The following is a 21,059-nucleotide window of genomic DNA, read 5'->3' on the forward strand; positions in this document are numbered from 1 at the left end:
ATTTTCATTTATTCATTCAGTCAGTCATCAGTCAATCAGCCTATTTCATCTGTCCGTCGGTTTATATACAGAAAAAGCATCGCTTTGTGTTTAAGCACTTTGTCTGGGTTCTAACTCTGCTAGTTAGGCAAGTTTCTCAACTGCTCTGTGATTCAATGTCCTAAACTGTAAAATGGGTAATAGTACCAACCTCTCTCGTTGAGCTATTATGACGATTAAAATACTTATTAATTGTAAAGTCTATAGGACAGGCCGGGCGCGGTGGCTCACGCCTGTAATCCCAGCACTTTGGGAAGCTGAGGGGGGTGCGAATCACCGGAGGTCAGGAGTTCAAGACCTGCCTGGCCAACATGGTGAAACCCCGACTCTACCAAACTCCATCTCTACTAAAAATATAAAAAATTAGTCTGATATGGTGGTGCTTGCTTGTAATCCCAGCTACTCGGGAGGCTGAGGCAGGAGAATCGCTTGAACCCGGGAGGCAGAGGTTGCAGAGCTGAGATCGTGCTACTGCACTCCAGCCTGAGTGACAGAGCGAGACTCCGTCTGAAAAAAAAAAAGTCCATAGCACAGTGTATGGCCCGTAGAATAGGCGGCATAAATTCATTCAACAAATGTTTAAGTTGCTGAAGATAAGAGGAACAACATGGTCCCTGTTTTCCTGGAGATTTGTGCCCTAGAGTTGGAGAGAGATAGTAAACTAAGAAAATACCAGCCTGGGTAACATAGTGAGACCCCCATCTCTACAAAAAAAAAAAAAAAAAAAATTAGCCAGGCGTGGTGGTGTGTGCTGGTGGTCCCAACTATTGGGGTGGCTGAGGTGGGAGGATCACTAGAGCCTGAGAAGTCAAGGCTACAGTGAGCAGTAGAGGCTGCAGCAAGCAATGATCACCCTGTTTCAAAACACACACACGCACACACACACATACAGTAATTTTCTTTTCTTTTCTTTCTTTTTTTTTTTCTTTTTTGAGACGGAGTCTGGCTCTGTCGCCCAGGCTGGAGTGCAGTGGCACAATCTTGGCTAACCACAACCTCCACCACCCTAGTTCAATTGATTCTCCTGCCTGAACCTCCTGAGTAATTGAGATTACAGCTATCCGCCACCACATTCAGTTAATTTTTGTATTTTTAGTAAAGACGGGGTTTCGAGAGAGAGAGATCCAAGATGGCTGACCACTAGCAGCTCGGGCACGTAGCTCCCAGTGAAAGCGCAGAGAACAAGAGGACACCACACTTTCAGACGAATATTTGTAGCTTACGGACCAGGAGATTCCCAGCGGAGGAGCTCCACGGGTCGCCAGAGCGACTCTTGTGGCCGGCGCGGCGGTTTTGCTGGCGCCTTAAAGCGGCAGTTCTTGGTGCAGAGTCCAGAGATTCCTGGGCAGAAAGGCACCATCAATCTTAACACCGCTGTTTTGGCCGGTGCAGTGGATTGCTCAGATTTCGGCGCTGGGAATCAAAAAGTTGGACATCCGCTCAGAGACCTAGTTAGAAAGTCGGTAATTACAAAGACAACAGATGGATACATATATAATGAAGGGAAGAAACCAGCCTAAAAAGGCAGAGAATACTCAAAATCAGAATGCCTCTCCCTCTACAGGGGATCGCAATTCCTCATCAGTAACAGAACAAGACTTAATGGAGAACGAGTGTGTTCCAATAACAGAAGCAGGTTTCAAAATGTGGGTGATGAGAAACTTCTGTGAATTCGGTGGCTCACGCCTGTAATCCCAGCACTTTGGGAGGCCGAGGCGGGTGGATCACGAGGTCAAGAGATCGAGACCATCCTGGTCAACATGGTGAAACCCCGTCTCTACTAAAAATACAAAAAATTAGCTGGGCACGGTGGTGCGTGCCTGTAATCCCAGCTACTCAGGGGGCTGAGGCAGGAGAATTGCCTGAACCCTGGAGGCGGAGGTTGCGGTGAGCCGAGATCGCGCCATTGCACTCCAGCCTGGGTAACAAGAGCGAAACTCCGTCTCAAAAAAAAAAAAAAGAAAAAAGAAAAAAAAAAAAGAGAAACTTCTGTGAATTAAAAGAACTTGTTCTAACCCAGTGCAAAGAAACTAAGAACCTTAAAAAAAGGTTTGACGAAATGCTAACGAGAATGGACAATTTAGAGAGGAATATAAGTGAATTGATGGAGCTGAAAAGCACAACACGAGAACTTCGCGAAGCATGCACAAGCTTAAACAGTCGAATTGATCAAGCAGAAGAAAGGATATCAGAAGTCGAGGACCAGCTCAGTGAAATGAAACGAGAAGACAAGATTGGAGAAAAAAGGATAAAAAGGAATGAGCAAAGTCTCCAGGAAATATGGGACTATGTGAAAAGACCTAATCTACGTTTGATAGGTGTACCTGAATGTGATGAAGAGAATGAATCCAAGTTGGAAAATACTCTTCAGGATATCATTCAGGAAAACTTTCCCAACTTAGCAAGGCAAGGTAATATTCAACTCCAGGTAATACAGAGAACACCACAAAGATATTCTTCAAGAAGACCAACCCCAAGGCACATAATTGCCAGATTTATTAGGGTTGAAATGAAGGAGAAAATACTAAGGGCAGCCAGAGAGAAAGGTCAGGTTACCCACAAAGGGAAATCTATCAGACTCACAGCAGATCTCTCAGCAGAAACCCTACAAGCCAGAAAAGAGTGGGGACCAATATTTAACATTCTTAAAGAAAAGAACTTTCAACTCAGAATTTCCTATCCAGCCAAACTAAGCTTTATGAACGAAGGAAAAATTAAATCTTTTGCGAACAAACAAGTACTTAGAGAGTTCACCACCACCAGGCCTGCTTTACAAGAGCTTCTGAAAGAAGCACTATACATATAAAGGAACAACCAATATCAGCCTTTCCAAAAATATATTAAAAAGCAAAGAACATTAATACAATGAAAAATTTACATCAACTAATGGGCAAAACAGCCAGCTAGCATCAAACGCCAGTATTAAACTTATATATATTTCAATTGGATAAAAAGCCAAAACCCATCGGTATGCTGCATCCAGACCCATCTTACATGCAACAATACACAAAGACTCAAAGAGAAGGAGGAAGATTTACCAACCAGAGAGTAAAAATAAACAAATAAACAAAAAGCAGGAGACGCAATTCTCGCCTCTGATAAAGTAGACTTTAAAGCAACAAAGATCAAAAGAGGCAAAGAAGGACATTACATAATGGTAAAAGGATCAATGTAACAAGAATAGCTAACGATTCTATAGATCAACGAGACAGAAAATTAACAAGGATATTCAGGACTTGAACTCAGACCCGGAACAAGTAAACTTAATAAACATTTATAGAACTCTCCACTTCAAATACACAAAACATACATTACCACCTCACACCTATTCCAAAAGTGACTATATAATTGGAAGTAAATCACTCCTCAGTAATCGCATAGCATTTCATAGGTTTAAATGAAATATTGGTTGGCTGTTTGTTTGTTATCTTCTTCCCTTATTCCTTCCTGACTACATCATTAAGTATAATTATCAGTATACAAGAGGTTTTCAATACCCATTACTAAATTGCATTCTAGCCTGGGCAAGAAAGCAATACTCCCATTCTCTCTCCCTCTTTCTTTTCCTTTTTCCTCCTCCCCATTCTCTCTCTCTCTTTCTCTTTAATAAAAAAAAAAAAAAGAATTAGAGACAGCCACATAAGGCTGAGTGCAGAAGCCTCTGCCATCTGGGCGTTGTGAAAGGATTGAAGAAAAAAAAAAACAAAAAAACGGGGTTTCACCACGTTGGTCAGGCTGGTCTCGAACTCCAGACCTCAGGTGATCTGCTCACCTCAGCCTCCCAAAGTGCTGGGATTACAGGCATGAACCACTGTGCCCGACCCTACACAAGGTAATTTTGAATAGTGACTAGTGCCACGAAGAACGTAAAACAGGAGGCTTGGTGCAGTAGTGTGATCTCAGGTCACAGCAACCTTGACCTCCCCATCCCAGGTGATCCTCCCATGTGAGCCTCCCCAATAGTTGTTAATACAGGCTTGTACCTCCACACCCAGCTAATTTTTGTATTTTTTGTAGAGACTAGAGTTTCACCATGTTGCCCAGGCTGGTCTCAAACTCCTGGGCTCAAGTGATCCACCTGCATCAGCCTCCCAGAGTGCTGGGATTACTGGCGTGAACCACCACACCTGGCCCTGATTTACATTTTTGAACCTATGGTGTCACAATTATGTCATTGTGAAAAGTGTCATGATGGAAGCCTCAGTGTGTTTTGGGAGCCCAGCAGAGGGCAGATAAACTGTCCACAGATAGGGGCTTTACTGAACTGGCCCTCAAAAGAAGGATAGAATTTTGCCGAGGAGAGAAAGGATATAGGAGCATTTTAAGCAGAAGATATTGTTTGAGTGAAGGCCTGGCAGCCCAGCATGAGAGCCCATGGTGTCCTGGAAATAAATTGGGATGGCTGAGGGAAGTGGTGGAGAGGAGATGGAATGTAAATGTATATCGATGCGAGCAGCACATCAAACAGGCACCAGAGGAGCCAGCGAGGCTTTTTTAAACCAGAAAGAACATGAAGAATTTTATATTTTCAACAGATGGATATAGTATTTTGGGAAAGGAATTTTGAAAGTCTTGAAAATGGCTCTCAAATGATCTTTGACTGGAATCTAATTTAAAGAAAATAAGTTAGGGCCAGTCGCGGTGGCTCATGCCTGTAATCCCAGCACTTTGGGAGGCTGAGGTGAGTGGATCACCTGAGGTCAGGACTTCGAGACCAGCCTGGCCAACATGGAGAAACCCTGTCTCTATAAAAAAAAAAAAGAAAATAAGTTATATTTAAATCTATAGAAAATAAGTTTTCTTTTTTATGCTTCTCTGTACTGTCTACACATGACTTTGTATTTTTTTGTTCTTTTGAGACAGAGTCTCACTTTGCCAACCAGGCTGGAGTGCAATGGCTCAATCCCGGCTCACTGCATCCTCCACCTCCTGGGTTCAAGCGATTCCCCTGCCTCAGACTCCCGAGTAGCTACAGGAGCACGCCACCACGCCCAGCTAATTTTTTGTATTTTAGTAGAGATGGGGTTTCATCATGTTGGCCAGGCTGGTCTCAACCTCCTGACCTTGTGATCCGCCTGCCTAGGCCTCACAAAGTGCTGGGATTACAGGTGTGAGCCACTGCACCAGCCCTTTCTTTCTTTTCTTTTCTTTTTTGAGATGGAGTCTCAATCTGTCACCCAGGCTGGAGTGCAGTGGCATGATCTCAGCTCACTGCAACTTCTGCCTCCCGGGTTCAAGCGACTCTCCCACCTCAATCTACTGAGTTTCTAGGGACTACAGGTGTGCACCACGGCGTCTGGCTAATTTTTCTTTTTTTGTTTTTCTTTTGTTTTGTAGAGGGGAAGTCTCATTATGTTACCCAGGCTGGTATTGAACTCCTGGGCTCAAGCATCTTTCTGCCTCGGACTCCTAAAGTGCTGGAATTACAGGTGTGAGCCACCACTCCTGGTGTGTTTCTGAGATTTTTTTTTTTTATTTTGGGACAGGGTCCCACTGTTGCCCAGGCTGGAGTGCAGTGGCATGATCAGCCTTGACTTCCTGGGGCCAAGCAATCCTCCCACCTCGGCCTCTCTAGTAGCTGGGACCACAGGTGTGTGCCACTAAGCCCACCTAATTTTTGTATTTTTTTAGACAAGGTTTCACCATGTTGGCCAGGCTGGTCTTGAACTCCTGACCTCAGGAGATCTGCCTGCCTCAGCCTCCCAAAGTGCTGAGATTACAGGTGTAAGCCACCATACCTGGCCTACTTTTTAAATGAGAAATTTGAGAAACATATGAACACACACAGACATATATATATAAAAATGTGTGTGTGGATAGGTATAGATATATGAGGTATCTATATTTGCATTAAAAAGTCTTTGAGGGCCAGCTTTAGCTCAGCAGTTACTTTGACAATGCTTTCTATGGTGGAAAACAACCACTCTGTGTGGTTCGAGACCCAAGGGCGCTCGCCGGCCTTTAAAAAAAAAAAAGTCTTTGAATCACTCTTTTTTTTTTTTTTTTTTTTTTTTTTTGAGATAGAGTCTCATTCTGTCACCAGGCACCAGGCTGGAGTGCAGTGGCACGATCTCGGCTCACTTCAACCTCCGCCTCCTGGGTTCAAGCAATTCTCCTGCCTTAGCCTCCCAAGTAGCTGAGACCACAGGCGCGTGCCACCACGCCCAGCTAATTTTTGTATTTTGTAGTAGAGACAGGGTTTCACCATATTGGCCAGGATGGTCTCGATCTCTTGACCTTGTGATCTGCCCGCCTGAGCCTCCCAAAGTGCTGGGATTACAGGTATGAGCCACCGTGCCCAGCCTTTTGTTGTTGTTGTTGTTGTTTATATTTTATTTTTATTTATTTATTTATTTTTTTGAGATGGGGTTTCACCATGTTGGCCAGGTTGGTTTCGAACTGCTGACCTCAGGTGATCCGCCCACCTCGGCCTCCCAAAGTGCTGGGATTACAAGCGTGAGCCACTGCACACGGCCCTTTTTTGTTTTTTAAGTGAGACAGGGACTCCCTCTGCCCAGGCTGGAATGTGGTGGCACAATCATAGTTCACTGCAGGCTCAAACTCCCAGGCTCAAGTCATCCTTCCACTTCAGCCTTCTGAGTTGCTGGGACTGCAAGTGTGCAACACCACACTTGGCTATTTTTTTAAAATTTTTTTTATAGAAACAGGGCCTCACTATGCTGCCCAGGCTGGTCTCAAAGTGCTACCACCAATCTTACATGCGCTTATTGAAAATAATCCCTTGTGGCCAGGTGCGGTGGCTCACACCTGTAATCCCAGCACTTTGGGAGGCCGAGGCTGGTGGATCACTTGAGGCAGGGGTTTGAGACCAGCCTGACCAACATGGTGAAACCCCGTCTCTACTAAAAATACAAAAAAAAAATTAGCTGGGGATGGTGGCATATGCCTGTGATCCCAGCTACTTGGGAGGCTGATGCAGGAGAATCACGTGAACCTAGGAGGCAGAGGTTGCAGTGAGCCAAGATTGTGCCATTGTGCTCCAGTTTGGGCAACAAGAGCGAAACTCTGTTTCAAAAAAAAAAAAGAATATAATCCCTTGCATTAACAGTCACTCTCATCCCGCCTCAACCCTATGGCCCAGCCCCTGGTAACCACTAGTCTACTTTCTATTTCCACACATTTGCCTATTCTGAAATGTCATGTGAATTAAATAGTACATTATTGTTCCTTTTGACTGTAGCTTCTTTAACATAATGTTTTAGATTCATCTATGTTGTAGCACATAGCACTACTTCATTCCTTCTACTAAAGAATACTCCTCCACTGTATGAATATACCACATTTTATTTATCCATTCATCAGTTGGTGGACATTTGGGTTGTTTCTTATAGTCTATTGTTTTTAATATGTGTGCTAAGGTCTTCGTAATCCTCCCCCAACATGAATCCCACATCAGCCATAAAGGAAGAGACCAAGAAACACTCAAATCTACCTTACTTGTGTAGGGAAGTTTAGACTTCTCCTCTGGAGGTTTGATATGAAAAATTTATTGCAATGAACTGGCAATAGACAGATTAATAGGAGAAAAGGCATGCTAATTTGTTAATGTGAACATATGCAGGAGATCTATACAAACTATAAGACTCAAAGAAAGGCTGGATGGTTGAAATTTAAATATCCTCAATATGGAGAGGGAAGTGGGGGTGTAGGCAATTTTAGAGGAAGAGTAAATTATATTTAGGGGTAATTAATAAGCCTGAAGAATAGACAATAGCCTGGGAAAAAGTTCCTCTGGGCCCTGGGCAGGTGGCAAGAAGTTATGGGAAAGTAAGGGGCAGAACTGCATTACAGACAAAGGTTGTCTTATTATGCAGATAAAGTCTCTCAGGTTAAAAAAAAAGTTTAGGCCAGGTGTGATGGCTCATGCCTGTAATCCCAGCACTTTGGGAGGCAAAGGTGGGCAGATCACCTGAGGTCAGAAGTTTGAAACCAGCCTGGCCAACATGGTGAAACCCTGTCTCTACTAAAAATACAAAAATTAGCTGGCTGTGGTGGCAGGCGCCTGTAGTTCCAGCTACTCAGAAGGCTAAGGCAGGAGAATTGCTTGAACCTGGGAGACGGAGGTTGCAGTGAGCCAAGATTGCACCATTGCACTCCAGCCTGGGGGACATAGTGAGACTGCCTCAAAAAAAAAAAAAAATGTTTTGGAACAGTATCTGGAAGAATAGGCAATGGCCTGTCTGGGTGTGGTGGTTGCTTTTAATCTCCTCTCCAGAGACTAATCTTCCCTGGTTGTTTGATGAGATTCCTAGGGAGAGAATTTAAGACAATTGCATTTAACACAATTGGAAGAACTTCCCTCAGTCATATAAGGGAAAGAAATTTAGCAAAAGCCCCTTCCTGCTCTTTGGAAGGGAATGATGGGGACAGGGAGCAGGAGAAGGTCAAAGAGAGACCTTGTTTCTGAAGCTTGTTTCTGAGGTCTTTCAAACTCCTTTGTTCAAAACACTCAGCAAGCCAAAGCACCATATTTTGGAGTATCATTTTCTGAGCCCCAACACTTGGTTAGATGGAAAACTGGAAGAAAAAAAAACAGTGCCACAGTGCCAACTTTTCTGGGGAACTTTTTGTTTGTTTGTTTTCAGAGACAGGGTATGACTCTGTTGCCCAGGCTAGAGAGCAGTAGTGTAATCATAGCTCACTGCAGCCTTGACCTTCTGGGTCCAAGCAGTCCTGGGGATCCTTTTTGACAGCTGTCACCAATGATTTATACCTGCAGCCTTCTCCAGAGGAGTGTCTTTGGGTGATTGAAGTCACCTAGCTTGGAGGTGTCTGGAAGTTAAGTCATCATGCAGAGCCAATGAAGTAGGAGGCCTCCAATGAGCTGGAAGTCAGGTCCAGATTTCTGGCCTAGTGACCACTAGTTAAATGGGGGAGAGACAGAGTTGAGGATCAGATTTGTTAGGGGCAGGGGTAGAGCTAGTTCTTTCTTTTAAAAAATTTTTTTAATTTTTAGAGTCTTGCTCTGTCACCCAAGCTAGAGTGCAGTGGTGCGATCTCAGCCCACTGCAACATCCGTCTCCCAGGTTCAAGCGATTCTCCTGCCTCAGCTTCTCGAGTAGCTGGGACTACAGGTGCACGCCACCACGCCTGGCTAATTTTTTGTATTTTAGTAGAGACGAGTTTTCACCATGTTGCCCAGGCTGGTCTCAAACTCCTGAACTGAGGCAATCCACCCACCTCAGCCTCCCAAAGTGCTGGGATTACAGGCGTGAGCCACCTCGCCCAGCTTGAGGCTGGTTCTTTCTTTCTCTCTCACTATTTATTATTTTTTGAGACAGGGTCTCATTCTCTCACCCAGGATAGAGTACAGTGGCATGATCACAGCACTCTGAACCACAACCTCCTGGGCTCAAGCAATCCTCTTGTCACAGCCTCTAGAGTAGGCAGGACTACAGGAGTGTGCCACCACACCCAGCTAATCTCTCACTTTTTAAAAACAGAGTTTGAGGACAGGCGCGGTGGCTCACGCCTATAATCCCAGCACTTTGGGAGGCCGAGGCGGGTGGATCATGAGGTCAAGATATCGAGACCATCCTGGTCAACAAGGTGAAACTCCGTCTCTACTAAAAATACAAAAATTAGCTGGGCATGGTGGTGCGCGCCTGTAGTCTCAGCTACTCGGGAGGCTGAGGCAGGAGAATTGCTTGAACCCAGGAGGCGGAGGTTGCGGTGAGCCGAGATCGTGCCATTGCACTCCAGCCTGGGTAACAAGAGTGAAACTCCATCTCAAAAAAAAAAAAAAAAAAAAAAAAAAAAAAAATAGAGATCGAGACCATCCTGGCCAACATGGTGAAACCCCGTCTTTAAAAAACAAAACAAAACCTGCTGCTTAGTGTTCCATTCTGTAGGCAGCTGATTGAAATATTCCCCTATCTGTGAAAATTTAGGTGGTTTCCATTTTCTCACAACTACATTGCAATGAACTACTAATTGATTTCCCTATTTCCACTCTTGTCCCTTTCCCTCGGTGATAACTGAAATTGTGGATAAGGGTGGGCCAGATGTGTCTGTGCTTCCTTCCAGCTCTAAAATTCTGCTTCAGTGATTCAGACCACATAATCTCACATTCACAGAGAATGAGAACTTGAAACTCAGGCTAAAATGAGCAGATAAAATGACAAGAGAGGAAACTCTTGGACCAGGCTTACCTCCTGTTCATTTGGATGTCTTGCACACATCCTGGCCTCCTGGCATTACCTCATTCATTCATTTATTCATTCGGTCAGTTACCTTCTGCCTGGTAGTCCTCTTCAACAATAGCCCCGATGCCTCTTCCTGCCTAATATAAAGTAAACTACCTTCACCCCCACCTTGACACGAGCCTGTCTACCCCACGGCTGGCAGGCACATGCCCGGTGGTCAGGTAATGTGGGTACTGAAAGTGAGACAGCCACAGCCCAGGCAGACCCCTGCCCTCCGTCCGCCCTACCATCTGTCCAGCTTCTGCCTTTGTCATTGTATTGCCATCCACACTTCAGGGCTTCACAAGCAAACGGTTTTGCATTTATCACCTGCTAATACACCAGATCATTTACTTACTTATCTCATTTAGCATCCATCTTCTCCCTTAGAATGACAGTTCCACAAGGACAGGAATTTTGTCTGTGTTTTTATGGCTATATCCCCACACTTAGTATGGTGACTTGGCACATAGCAGGTGCTCAATAAATGCTGCAGCAACTGGGGATGTGTGACTGGATGAGCATATCTCTTGGAATGAAACCTAGAAACGGAAGTCCTATGGCACAGGGAATACTTGCCATTTTAATAGTTGTCAATAGGCCGAGTGCAGTGGCTCACGCATGTAATCCCAGCATTTTGGGAGGCTGAGGCAGGTGGATCACCTGCAGTCAGGAGTTGGAAATCAGCCTGGCCAAGTTGGCAAAACCCCATCTCTACTAATAATTAAAAAATTAGCTGGGCATGGTGACAGGTGCCTGTCATCTCAGTTACTCAGGTAGGCTGAGGCATGAGAATTGCTTGAACCTGGGAGGTGGAAGTTGCAGTGAGCTCAGATTGTGCCACTGCACTCCAGTCTGGGTGACAGAGTGAGACTCTGTCTCAAAAAAAAAAGTTGTCAATAGTTGTCTGCACCCATCGATACTCCTACCTGCTGAGTTACCTTACAAATTTCTGATACTATCAAACTCTTAATTTTGGTTAATCTAATGGGTGAAAAATGGAACTTTCTTGTTTAAATTTCCCTTATCATAGTGAGGCTGAGCACCTTTTCATATGTTTGATGGACAATTTTGTTTCTTCTTCTTTTTTGGGGGCAGATGGGGGACAGGGTCTTGCTCTGTCTCCCAGGCTGGAGTGCAGTGGCGTGATCTAGGCTCACTGCAACCTCCGCCTCCCAGGTTCAGATGATCTTCCCACCTCAGCCTCTGGAGTAGCTGGGACTATAGGTGAGCACCACTATGCCCAGATAAGTTTTGTATTTTTTGTAGAGAAGGGGTTTTGCCATGTTGCCCAGGCTGGTCTCCTGACCTCAAGTAGTCTGCTCCCCTTGGCCTCTTAAAGTGCTGGGATTACATGAGCCACTGCACTGGCCTACTAAATTCTGATATACATGAGTTCTGCAATTTTTGTTTGTTTTCATTTTTAGAGATAGGATCTAGCTCTATTGCCCAGGCTGAATTATCATGGCTTTCTGCAGCCTTGACCTCCCAGGTTCAAGTAATCCTCACACCTCAGCCTCTTGAGTAGCTGGGACTACAGGCATGCACCACTGTAGCCTTGACCTCCCAGGCTCAAGTGATCTTCTCACCTCAGCCTCTTGAGTAGCTGGGACTACAGGTATGTGCCACCACACCTAGCTAATTTTAAAAGTTTTTTGTATCTTGCCATGTGGTCCAGGCTGATTTCAAACTCCTGGCTCATGCAATCTTCTCACTTCCACCTTCCAAAGTGTTAGGATTACAGGCATGAGCCATCACGACCAGCTGAGTCTGTTTCTGCACTCTTTTTATTATTATTATTTATTTTTATTTTTATTTTTATTTTTATAAAGATGGGGTTTCACAATGATGCCCAGGCTGGTCTTGAACTCCTGACCTCAGGTGATCCACCCACCTTGGCCTCCCAAAGTGCTAGGATTACAGGCGTGAGCGACTGCGCCCGGCCTGTTTCTGCACTCTTAAACTCTTCTACTGATTTCCCCCACCTTTAACTTCTATGACAATACCATACTTAATAATAACTCTTTTTAGACAACATGCAGTGGCTGATGCCTGTAGTCCCAGCACTTTGGAAGGCTAAGGCAGGAAGATCGCTTGAGCCTGGGAGGTTGGGGTTGCAGTGAGCCGTGATCCTGCCACTGCACTCCAGCCTGATTGACAGCAAGACCCTATCTCAAAACAACAAAACAACCACCACAACAACAACCCTTCCCTTGCCTTTTTTTTTTTTTTTGAAATGGAGTCTTGCTCTGTTGCCCAGGCTGGAGTGCAATGGTGATCTCAGCTCACTGCAACCTCTGCCTCCCAGATTCAAACAATTCTCCTGCCTCAGCCTCCCAAGTAGCTGGGATTACAGGTGCTTGCCACCATGCCTGGCTAATTCTTTTGTATTTTTAGTAGAGACAGGTTTTCACCATATTGGCCAGGCTGGTCTTGAACTCCTGACCTCAAATCATCCACCTGCCTTGGCCTCCCAAGTTGCTGGGATTACAGGTGTGAGGCACTCCTCCCCGCTACCCCGGCAACCACTCTGTTTCAATTGTGGAAAATTTCAAACTCATACAAGAGTATATGTATGTATTCCCACCTACTTCTCTTCACTGCCTACTCCCAATTATTTGGAAGCAGGTGCTAGAGTAATTTCTTCCCTACCATATCTATATGTATCTCTACAATACAAAGACTCTTAAAAAAGAAAACAAAAGCCGGCTGCTGTGGCTCACGCCTGTAATCCCAGTACTTGGGAGGCCAAGGCAGGAGGATCACCTGAGGTCAGGAGTTTGAGACCAGCCTGGCCAACATGGTGAAACCCTGTCTCTACCAAAAAATATAAAAAATTAGTTGAGTCTGGTGGCTTGTGCCTGTAATCCCACCTACTTGGGAGGCTGAGGCAGGAGACTCGCTTGAACCTGGGAGACAGAGGTTGCAGTGAGCCAAGATCGCGCCATTGCACTCCAGCCTGGGCGACAAGAGTGGAACTCCATCTCAAAAACAAAACAAACAAAAGCCAACAGAAAAGAAAACAAAACAAAATCCTGACAGTTTACGTTTTGAAGAAACTAAATCTTTTGTCCTATGGTTTTTGTGACTGGATTTTGCTGATTGCACCTCCATGGGTGTGAATTAACTAAACCATACTTTAATATATATATATTTTTAGATGGAGTCTTGCTCTGTTGCCAGGCTGGGGTGCAGTGGCACAATCTTGGCTCACTGTAACCTCCACCTCCTGGGTTCAAGTGATTCTTCTGCCTCAGCCTCCCAAGTAGCTGGAACCACAGGTGCATGCCACTACACCTGGCTAATTTTTGTATTTTTAGTAGAGACTGGGTTTCACCATGTTGGCCAGGATGGTCTTGATCTCTTGACCTCGTGATCTGCCCGCCTCGGCCTCCCAAAGTGCTGGGATTACAGGCGTGAGCCACCACACCCGGAACCATACTTTAAAAATTACTATAATTTCAGGCTGGGCGCGGTGGCTCACGCCTGTAATCCCAGCACTTTGGGAGGCTGAGGTGGGTGGATCACCTGAGGTTGGGAGTTTGAGACCAGCCTGACCAGCATGGAGAAACCCCATCTCTACTAAAAACACAAAAAATTAGATGGGCATGGTGGTGCATGCCTGTAATCCTAGCTACTTGGGAGGCTGAGGCAGGAGAATTGCTTGAACCTGGGAGGTGGAGGTTGGGGTGAGTTGAAATCGAGCCATTTCACTCCAGCCTGGGCAACAAGAGCAAAACTCTGTCTCAAAAAAAAAACCAAAACTGCCGGGCGTGGTGGCTCACGCCTGTAATTCCAGCACTTTGGGAGGCCGAGACGGGTGGATCATGAGGTCAAGAGATCGAGACCATCCTGGTCAACATGGTGAAATCCCGTCTCTATTAAAAATACAAAAAAAAAATTAGCTGGGCATGGTGGTGCGTGCCTGTAATCACAGCTACTCAGGAGGCTGAGGCAGGGGAATTGCTTGAACCCAGGGGGCGGAGGTTGCGGTGAGCCGAGATCGCGCCATTGCACTCCAGCCTGGGTAACAAGAGCAAAACTCCGTCTCAAAAAAAAAAAACCAAAACTATAATTTCATGTTAATATGTGTGAAATCTGGTATGTCAGTTCCCCCCAATCTTTTTCAAAATTCAAGATGTCACTAATTGTGCTTTTGCTTTTCCATATGAACTTCAGAATTAACTTGGCAAATTCCAGAACAGAACCACTGGGACTTTCATTGCAATTGCCTTGACCTTTTCTTTTGTTTTGAGACAGAGTCTTGCTCTGTTGACCAGGTTGGAGTGCAGTGGCAAAATCTTGGCTCACTGTAACCTCCGCCTCCGGAGTTCAAGTGATTCTCCTGCCTCAGCCTCCCAAGTATCTGGGATTACAGGCGCGCACCACCATGACCAGCTAATTTTTGTATTTTTAGTGGAGATGGGGTTTTGGCATTTTGGTCAGGCTGGTCTTGAACTCCTTACCTCAAGTGATCTGCCCTCCTCGGCCTCCCAAAGTGCTGGGATTACATGTGTGAGCCACCGTGCCCAGCCTAGGCTTAATTTTTGAGGTCCTTAGTTTTTGCTGCTATTATGAAGGGGGTTGTTTTTGTTGTTCTTGTTGCTGCTATTTTCTAATTGATTTTTTAAAAATTAAGATTATGTGTGTGGGGGCTCTTGTTGTAATGCCTACGCTGGTTTGGAACTCTTGGTCTCAAGGGATCCTTCTGCTTTAGCCTCCAGAGTAGCTGGGATTACAGGTGAGCGTCACCAAGCAGGGCCTCTAATTAATTATTGATGATGTATAAAAAGAACAAACAGTTCATTCTAATCCCATCTTCTCCATTTATCATGTGATTTTGGATATGTTTTTTCAACTTCTCAGAGCCTTTGTTTTCTTTTTCGACATGGAGATCATAAAGCCAGGGATGCAGTTGGGAATGAAACCGGATAAAGCACCCAACAAACCGCGAGTTTCATAACGTCAGGGCAGGGACTGGGTAGAGTTTGAAAGACTCAAGCAAGACTGGGAAGGACGCTACGGGCGAGTCTATGTTGCATGCAGGAGACTCCATGTTAAGACGAAGTGGACTCCTATGAACCTTCAAGGCATAATGCACAACCATAGCGAGAATAATTTTTAAAAATAGAGTTTTCTTCCCTGAAAGCTTGGGGAGGTCCAGGATGCCCGCCATTCTATGATCTAAGTTGACTCTCCACCTCTTCAGTTGGTACCACCTTTTCCAAATAGTTTGGAGCGGAGCACTCCGGTCTTTGTAGTAATGTACTCCTAAGGGCTGGTCCAATGGGCTCACGCAGGCGCAGAAAACTACACTTCCCAGCAGAACCCGGCCGCGTTGTTCACTTGTGCCGCCTTCTAACTTCCGGTATTGCTGCGCTCTGTAGGGCCAATCGGAAGCCAGGAATTGCCTTCTCGGCGCTCTGATTGGTGCATTCGACTAGGCTGCCAGGGTTCAAAATTTCAACGATACTGAATGAGTCCAGCGGAGGGTTGTTTGGCGCGTCGTTGTCAGAGCTGAGGCGAGACTAGGTGAGCTTTGGGAAGAAAAGAGGGAGCAATAGGGCTCGGGTCTCCCTCCTCGCGGAGTTTGGAACTGCTGGAGTTCACCTTCCAGCCTTTAGTGTCGTTCGCGCCGCTAGGCCTGGCCTCTGAGGCGGTTGCGGTGCTCGGTTGCCGCCCAGGCAGGGCAGGGTGCGAGCGGAGGCTTAGGGCCACCTTTCTCTTGGCGACAGGATTTTTACCCTGTACTGGGTAAAAGTACATCCGGGAAACCGAGGGAAAAAGGAGTTGCGGGAGGCTGTCGGCTAATAACGGTAACGATAATTATTATTACCATGCTAACATATTATAAACATTGACTGAACTCTCGTTTAATTTCCTCGCCAAGCCAATGTAGTTGGTGCTATTCTTGTTCCAACTTTACAGAGGAGGAAACTGAGGCCTAGAATCTAGATAAATTTCGAGAAATGGGTGAAGTAGCAGCCCTGCCCTTAGGAAGTGTGGCATTTGATGGAGGAAAACAGAGGTAGTCACAAACAAGTATATTTCAAAACTTTTGTCTAAAGCAGGAAGATAATTAGATGGTGTGAGAACATAATTGAGGGAGAGTTTAATTCCACTTGGAGTTGTCTACTATTTGGGATTTAAAGTTGATTCTATGTTATCCATATTTGTCCAGCTCTCTCATTTTGTATGGAATCACCAGGTATTATTCTCTTTCTCATTTCCTTTCTCATAACATTTATAGATTGGGGGAAGGAAAACCAAACCAGGTTATAATATTATAGACTTGGTTTACTCCCTGTTTTCTTGACATATAGCTTCTTTTTTTTTTTTCCACATATAATTTTCTAGTACTTCAGTAATATGGACTCCCCCAAATCAGGCCTACTTAGGATCGAAAGGGATTTTTGACTCTTAGATTTTGTTTTAAGGCCAGCTCTTGGCCGGGCGCGGTGGCTCACGCCTGTAATCCCAGCACTTTGGGAGGCCGAGGCGGGTGGATCACGAGATCAAGAGATGGAGACCATCCTGGTCAATATGGTGAAATCCCGTCTCTACTAAAAATACAAAAAATTAGCTGGGCATGGTGGCGCATGCCTGTAATCCCAGTTACTCAGGAGGGTGAGGCAGAAGAATTGCCTGAACCCAGGAGGCGGAGGTTGCGGTGAGCCGAGATCGTGCCATTGCACTCCAGCCTGGATAACAAGAGCGAAACTCCGTCTCCAAAAAAAAAAAAAGGCCAGCTCTTGGTGTACTTCCTGGTTCGTCCTTACCTTGTCTTGACATCCTATGACCTCTCTTTGAATTTGTCTTATTCATCAGATGTTGTCAAAAATAGGACTATTTAGGCTGGGCGCGGTGGCTCACACCGGTAATCCCAGCACTTTGGGAGGCGAGGCAGAGGTCAGGAGTTTGAGACCAGCCTGGCCAACATGGTGAAACTCTGTCTCTACTAAAAATACAAAAATTAGCTCGGTGTGGTAGAGGGTGCCTGTAATCCTAATTACTTGGGAGGGAGGAGGATGGCTTGAACCCAGGAGGGGGAGGTTGCAGTGAACCGAGATCGTGCCACTGCACTGCAGCCTGGGCAACAGAGCGAGACTCCGTCACAAAAAAAAAAAAAAAAGGACTGGTTGCTGCTGTAGTAAGAATATTCTTGTATTGTAGCCTTAGTGTATTATACCACCCCCTGCCCTGGTTGGTTTGGGTTAGTTAGTTCAGTATTAAGCTGGCATTCTTGTATCAAAATTATGTGGCTCCCAGCTAACTTAGCCATTTAGTTGACCTTTTAGGGTACTGTGTGCTCAGATTGGCATGAGATACTATGGGTATACAGATGTGTGATGTACTAAAGGTTTTCTGGTATGTTTGGGGACAAAAAGATGGTTTGAAATTGACAAGTGAGAATCAGAACAAGGCAGGACACCATCTGAGTGCTCTACTGTTTGTAAGTGTCCTGACAGTTTAGAGGTGAGGAAGATCAAGAATCAGTTTGTGTTTCTCTGCTTCACAAAGCCACCCTTGTCTGAATCTTGATAAGCACAGTTTGGTTAGACAGGGACCAAAACAATCCTGGTGCATAGGAATCACCCACTAAATACCTGTTGAATTGAGTAGGCAGGAAAGCACTATCTGAATTGACTACAAAATTGCAGGTATGAAAAACTGGATTGTATTCAACTAGGTTAAATCTGTGTATTCTAACCTTGATAAAATTAATTTATTGCAATTAAGTTTGTCCAGGATTATGTGAGAGAGTCTTTCATTTCTTGTTTAGGTACCAGGAGATGTACAGGGATCTTCTACATATCCTGGTTAATTTTCCTTCAGCCTTTTCTGGGTCTCTTCCCTAATTCTCTTTGAGTTCCTGGGAGAAAGAGGAGGGGAAATTAAATGCCCTTTGACATACTTAATTTTCTTTGCTATGGGTAAAGTTAGGAAGCAGAATTGACTATATAGAAAGATTTTTTTTTTTTTTTTTTTTTTTTGGAGACGGAGTCTTGCTCTGTTGCACAGGCTGGAGTGCATTGGCGTGATCTTGGCTTACTGCAACGTCTGCCTCCTCGGTTCAATTCTCCTACCTCAGCCTCCCAAGTAATTGGGATTACAGGCTCGAGCCACTGCACCCAGCCTTAGGGAGATTTAATAACCCAGGCGATTCTGTGACTAGATCTGTATTTGAGCTAGAGACGTAGAGATCAGCAACCCAAGGTACTCTGTGAAAAAAGGATAGGTAACTGGAGAGGGGTTCCATTTTTGTTTGTTTGTGTAGAGAAACTTGGTAAAAAGGGAATAAAGAACAGTGAGAAAGGTATAAAACTGTATCTAGAGGTTACTTTGGAAATGAAAAAATAGTGTTATTTGTACTTAGTATAAAACAAAGTAGTAAAAGTTTGCTCTTGTTTTTTTTTTTTTGAGACAGAGTTTCACTCTTGTTGCCCAGGTTGGAGTACAGTGGTGTGATCTCGGCTCACTGCAACCTCCGCCTCCCAGGTTCTAGCAATTCTCCTGCTTCAGCCTCCTGAGTAGCTGGGATTACAGGCATGTGCCACGATGCCTGGCTCATTTTGTATTTTTAGTAGAGAGGAGGTTTCTCCATGTTGGTTAGGCTGGTCTTGAACTCCCAATCTCAGGCAATCTCCCTGCCTCGACCTCCCTAAGTGCTGAGATTACAGGTGTGAGCCACCTCGTCTGGCCTTGCAGTTTGTTTTTTTTTTTTTCCCCCAAATATTTTTGATCTGCAATTGATTGGATTCACAGATATGGAACCCATAGCTATGGAGAGCCAACTGTATTTCATTAAAAAAAAAAATCATACACTAAAAACTTTTGTTACTTTTTTAAACTTAATCAGGCTATGAGTCTTTTCCCATGTCATTAATAAATTTTCTTCTCTTTTCTTTTTTTGTTTTTTTGAAACAGGGTCTTGCTCTGTCACCCAGGCTGGAGTGTCCACTTCAGTGGTGTGATCACAGCTCACTGCAGCCTCTATTTTCTGGACTCAGGTGATCTTTCTGCCTCAGCCTCTTGAGTTGCTGAAACTACAGGTTCATGCCACTGTACCCGGCCACTACAACATAATTTTTTTTTTTTTTACAACATAATTTTAATGGCTATATGGTATTCCATTATTTGGTTCTTTATATTATTTTATCCAGTGCAATTGCTAGTCAAAAAGAATGCATATTTTTGGCTGGATGCAGTGGCTCATGCCTGTAATCCCAGCACTCTGGGAGGCCAAGGCAAGTGGATCACCTGAGGTCAGGAATTCAACACCAGCCTGGCTAAATTACTTGAACCTAGGAGGATGGAGGTTGCAATGAGCTGAGATTGTGCCATTGCACTGCAATCTAGGTGACAGAGTGAGACTCAATCTCAAAAAAAAAAAAAGAAAAAAGAATGCATATTTTTAAGACTCTTGACACATAACACCAAAGTGCCTTATAGGAAGATTATGCTGATTTTCATACCCACTAAAACAGTTTATATTCACATAGGCACAAATGTATAATCTTAAAATAGTAATATATTTGCATGGTACAAAAATCAAAAGAATACAAAAAGCATCATAGTTTAAAATCTTCCTCCAACCCTGTTACTTTCTTCCTCACTCTCACCATCCATAGGTAAACACTTTGTTTTTTTGAGACAAAGTCTTTTTTTTTTTGAGACGGAGTTTCGCTCTTGTTACCCAGGCTGGAGTGCAATGGCACGATCTCGGCTTACCGCAACCTCCGCCTCCTGGGTTCAGGCAATTCTCCTGCCTCAGTCTCCTGAGTAGCTGGGATTACAGGCATGCGCCACCATGCCCAGCTAATTTTTTGTATTTTTAATAGAGACGGGGTTTCACTGTGTTGACCAGGATGATCTCGATCTCATGACCTCGTGATCCACCCGCCTCGGCCTCCCAAAGTGCTGAGATTACAGGCGTGAGCCACCGCGCCCGGCCCCCGAGACAAAGTCTTACTCTGTCAACCAGGCTGGAGTACAGTGGCATGATCTCAGCTCACTGCAACCTCTGCTTCCCTGGTTCAAGTGATTCTCCTGCCTCAGCCTCCTGAGTAGCTGGGATTACAGGTGCGCCACCACACCTGTAATTTTTGTATTTTTAGTAGAGATGGGATTTTGCCATGTTGGCCAGGCTGGTCTTGAACTCCTGACCTCAAGTGATCCACCTGCCTTGGGCTCTCAAAATACTGGGATTACAGGCGTGAGCCACCTAATAAACAGTTTTATTAGGTTCTTGGGTTTGGGTGTTTGTGTGTATTCCCCAAACCTGATACCTTTTGAAGGGTAGATATCTCGATAAAATTAAATGACTGGTATTTGACTAGGATTGTAATCTGCAGCCCCATTGTCAACTATTACAAACTTTTTCAGCTTCATACCGTTGGAATATCAGATCACTTGGGATTCTACTAAGATTTCCTTTTAGTATTCTGCAAAGCTCTGTGTCATTATTTGTCCTAGAAGTAAACAGCATCACTGATTTCTGTCTACGTCCTATTAGTTATAGGTAGATTATGGTTTGTTGAGTTCTATGGATAAATTAAAGCAGAATTGAGTTTGTAATCCTTAAAAAAGGGCAATATGAAACATACAAGTTTGGGAGAGAAATGATAGGAAATATTTGCTTGAAGTTTTGGGGCAGTGATGAATTAGAACAAGTGTCCATGTGTCCTGTGCTGACTTCTGAGTGTTGGACAGTGAGGGATTGTCATTGGATTTTAAATTGACCCAATTTTGGAAGCTTCATAGATCTGTTTCTGTAAACAGATCCAATTTCAGCATAGAAGTTAGCAAACATAA

General features: G+C 44.6%; 1 protein-coding gene across 3 annotated transcripts in view; it reads left to right on the top strand.

The window, feature by feature from the left end:
* The first annotated feature begins 15,686 nt into the window (after positions 1-15,686).
* TPX2 (TPX2 microtubule nucleation factor) overlaps positions 15,687-21,059 on the top strand; it is a 66,154-nt gene continuing 60,781 nt past the window's right edge. For 2 of the 3 annotated variants that reach the window (XM_012455224.3, XM_012455227.3), the window contains exon 1: positions 15,687-15,776. The gene's annotated coding sequence lies outside the window, so the exon portion shown is untranslated. Of the gene's footprint in view, positions 15,777-15,979; positions 16,061-21,059 lie in introns of all 3 variants that reach the window. The other variant, XM_012455225.3, reaches the window with a different exon arrangement.

This window comes from Aotus nancymaae, unplaced genomic scaffold (genome assembly GCF_030222135.1).
Source record: "Aotus nancymaae isolate 86718 unplaced genomic scaffold, 86718_ANA_hifiasm-v0.15.2.pri h1tg000029l, whole genome shotgun sequence".
NCBI classification, from domain to species: domain Eukaryota; kingdom Metazoa; phylum Chordata; class Mammalia; order Primates; family Aotidae; genus Aotus; species Aotus nancymaae.